This window comes from Miscanthus floridulus, chromosome 18 (genome assembly GCF_019320115.1).
Source record: "Miscanthus floridulus cultivar M001 chromosome 18, ASM1932011v1, whole genome shotgun sequence".
In the NCBI taxonomy this organism is placed as follows: domain Eukaryota; kingdom Viridiplantae; phylum Streptophyta; class Magnoliopsida; order Poales; family Poaceae; genus Miscanthus; species Miscanthus floridulus.
In genome coordinates, this window is record NC_089597.1 from 22,964,879 (window position 1) to 22,969,202 (window position 4,324).

The window sequence follows — 4,324 nt, forward strand, 5'->3', positions numbered from 1 at the left end:
ACAAGATCGTGCCATGCTTCATATGGCTTCTCCAAGTCACCCTCTAGTGAGTGCGGCGCCTTCTCGTTCGTGATCTGCCTCAACTTCTTGGTCACCATCTCCTCGACTATGTCATGATAGTCTTTTAGCGCTGATGGTTGTGGTCCTGCACTTGCCGACGTAGAGGGATTTCGCAATGGAGGGGGATGAACACTTGCAATGCCTTCTACCTCCTCAAGCTGCGGATCCTTGGGAGGTTGATGGGCACCACCAGGTTGCACGTTTTGTGTTAGGGTCGTCATTAGTTCAACTAGATTGTCAAACTTTGTTGACAACGCCCTGATCACCTTGCCTTGTGCTTGTACTTGATCTTCTAGGCTTCTTGGGGCGCTGTTCTCTCCCGCCATGCGTGCTGACGCTGTGTTAAGGTCGCCGATATACTCCTCCCCTTCCGAAGAGATGGAGCGAGCAAGGTTGTGGTAGAGTGGCAATGTGGAGTGCACCTCCAATGACGCAGAGGAGTCAGAGTCGAAGTCAGAGTTAGAATCATAGGTGTAAGGGCCCGAAAACTCCTTCTCTTCATCGACCATGGCTTGGTTCACCTTTTGCTCCGCGATGGACTTAAGCCGAGTACTAGCCCCAGCCCGATCAACGAGGTGTTGCAATTCCTGTTGGTCTTGTGGAAGCCGAGATGAGATGTCGGCGTATCATTTTGGAGATATGTCCGACGTCAATATATCATCACCATCGGACAATGCATTCCTTCTCTCGCTAATAGGGAAGCAAGGAGCTGATGTCCCTACTTTCGGATTCACCGGGATCTCTTCGTTAGAAGGATAAGTGAAGTCATGGGTCACCGACAGAGGGACCCATGTCTCTTCAGACATGTGCTCTGGATGCGCCGTCAATGCAGCGCACATGGCTACATCCTTCTTGGGTGCTTCAGTCGTTGGAGAGGCTTCCTCATCCATCGCAACCGTATTGTCAACTTGAGCTTGTGGAAGAACCTCACCATCTTGCATGGATGGCGCTTTCTCGACCCCATCCATTGGTGAAGCCGAGGTCGAGGTGGACTCTCCTAGGCTGTCCGAAGAGGCTATGCTTGGTGTAGCTTCTCGCGATCCTTCTCTTTTCAAGATAATTGGAGGGCGCTCTTGAGTAGGAGCGACCCCTTTCCCTACTGCCTCGCCATCTCGCACCTTGCGAGGTTTTGGAGTTAATCTTTTGAGGAGGTACTTGTACCTCTCGTTGCTTTCCAGAGTGGGGGAGATACGGAATATGATTCTCCCATCTTCTTGGCGGATGTCCCCATCAGCACGAACGCGCACTTGAGTGTTCATAAGCACCAACTCCTCAAGCTCACGGTAGAGTGTATGGCGGTTCCTTCGTCGCCTCTCACGCTTGCGTTGGTTCTCCATTGGCACATGTCGAGCCTGTGACGGCCCTTGTGGTGCAGGAGGAACCACCAGCCCAACTGGTCGGGGAGTTGTGCTTGGGTCGTTCTCTTCCCACCACCTCGATCTCGAGGCTCCGCGCCTTGGAGAAGGTGGAGGTGGAGCAAGCCTTCCAATGGATGGAGAGGCAGCGCGTCGTTCTTGCGTTTCACGAGGAGGTGCGGCATAGTCAGTACGCCTCGCCCATGTGTTTCGCCATGGAGGCAGAGCCATGTATCCTCAATGCATGGGTGGTGGAGTTCGGCGACGCGGTGCCAAGGTTTGGCGCTCATGTTGGGGACGGTGGCTCGGCGCACGCCTTTCCGGCCCAGTCCTGAATCGAGCCGAGGAAGATTCCGGCGTAGCCTGAAGCCTTCTCCCAAGCTCGGCCACTTGGTCTCGTAATTGATGGATCTCCTCCTGCACATTCCCATCGCGAGGTGTAGGTTGTTCAGTTTGTAGAGGCACAAACCTGTTGGCGTTACGAGAGGAGGCGCCGTTAGTCGCCGACGCGTGAAGGCAAGACACCCATCCAGTCGGTTGGATCGGGATGCTGTTGTCGACGATGGTGGTTGGTCCGGTGATGTAGGGCTGCTTGTTTGCGTGGCGCATCTTCCAATACTCCCACATGATCATGCGCCTCACAAGCTCCTTGATCTTGGCAGGTTCATATGCCCACCCGTCAGGGAACAAGTTGTATGGAGGCTCCACCGTGCTGGGGTAGATGAACACCTTGCGACTTAGGTCTCTCACGTCTAGAGACCAGTCCTCCTTTGGAACAGCGCTTCGCGCAATGCGAGCACTGACTTGTTGGTGGAGTTGTTGTACCTTGCGGTACTTCCTCCTGCAGTTGCGTAGCGGGTGTGGGCTCGACGCGTGGCGAGCATGCATCATTTGTCGACGCAGGTCACACGAGACAGCCTCCAAGGCTTCGTGCAACTCCACCTCCGTGTATTCCATAGGTGGAACGGGTGCGTCTTTGGCTGGAGTCGACGCGGGAGGTTGGAGAGCCGCACTACTCACACGCCTATTGTTTGCCTTGATGCGTAGTTGTTGTGCAGCATGGACGTCTCCTTTGACCTCCTCGATGGTGGACTTCTTCAGGAGGGCGCGAGCTTCCAGCATGAGGTTGCGACGCTCCTTCTTAGCCTTAGCAAAGGCTCGCTTCTGTGCCTTTTTGGACTCGACCTTTTGGAACAGGGCCGTGTCTTGTGTTTGGTGGAAGTAGGTCTTCTCGCGATGCTCGAAGACCTCTACCGGAGGGTGCGTGCCGAAGGAGATCAAGAATGGAGTCTCAACATTGGCGGTGCCATGGACTCCTCCCGCTCCTTCTTGGATCGCCATAGGGCAGACCTTCTCGACCTTCATGGGGAATGCCGGCTTGACGTCAGCAGCTTCTAGTCGTGCTCCCATCGGTCCAGAGATCGGCACTAGGAATTGCCCGATCTAAATCATGGCAGACTCCTGGGTGGTTGCAGCGTCGGATGGTCCTCCTGCAAGAAGGGGACCATTCATTAGGATAGCTCCACCTTGGGTACCGTCATGCAGCATGTTGTGCTTGTTGGAGGAGAGGCGAAGACGAATCCGACGACACACTGCAGCAGAGATGGGAGGAGAACCAGGTCCCACCGGGTGTGCCAATTTGTTTGGACACCAGAAAACCCGCCTACAGCGGCTTCTCGTGTGGGAAGTGTGCGGGCGTGCCAGTGTACAATAGTACACAAAAATAAAAGACAGGAACATAGTATCTTATTAATCATCACGAGTAACAAGTACAAATTCCTAAGAAAAGAATGCGCGCCATGGCCTGCTGATGGCTATCTAACTTGGGCGATGTGGTCTCCATGGTTCCTGGGGCCTCGGAAGGCTCCCAGTTAATTACCCCTGTGAGTTGAATCACAGAGTATCTCCGATTCTGCTGCTGTGGTCGTCGTCTTCAATCTTCGCTTCACTTCTCCATGCAGAGTGTTGGTGTAGATGTGGGTGGCGTCGGCGTAAGGGCCTCGTCGGTCCATGAGCCGGTACAACATGGCTAGAACATCAGCCATGCCCGCCTGTGTAGTCCACCTTGTCAGTGTCGAACAGCACATGGTGTCATCTTGATCGCACTTGCATGGTTGGTGTAGATCGGATCGGATCGGACTTCCTCAGCCGCGTCGTCGTGGTACGCCGTGGAACTTGTTCACTTGGAGTTGTTGAAGTAGTGGATGGAGAGCTGCATCGCGACGCTGCGTTTTTGTGGAGGCCGGCGTGGCCTCCTGGCTTTAGCACATCTGGAGCATGTACGTGTAGATGCATCCATGCATGGCCCTGTACACGCCCACATGCACGTAGCATTGCCTTGCTTGCATCTTGGTGTTGCTTGTGTGTAGGTAAAGAACTTGCATCTTCAAGTTCATGTCATGGTAGCTTCGGCCTTCACTCGGGCGTGTTCGACGCCAGCAGACCAAGCCGGCCGTCGGCGCTCCGTATTCCCATGGCGCGAAGTCTGGCGTCATCTCGATCATCAGACCGCCACATCGCTCTCTTCTTGGCCCAAATCATGACATTGGACCGATGTGCTCATATCCATGCAAGATTGCAAAAGAAACAGTAACTAATAAATAGATTGACTAGATTAGTTTCTTACACATGGAGAAGAACGTGTATGCCATCTCTTTCTACTGGTGGCTTTCGCCTTCTCGGCTTCAGGAACTCACGAAGGAAGATGACGTCTGGCCGCTGGCTAGCTGCTGGTCTGGGGCTGAACGTCGGAGTGGTGGATGGCGATGTGCTTCTAGCTCTTGTTGCCAAGAACAGCCTGACGGCGTGGAGGTGAGGTCTGATTAGCCCTTTCATAGAGTCCTAGGGGCTCTTTATATAGGCAACAGCTAGGGTAATGCCGAGCCTGTTGGGCTGCACGCACGCGCCGC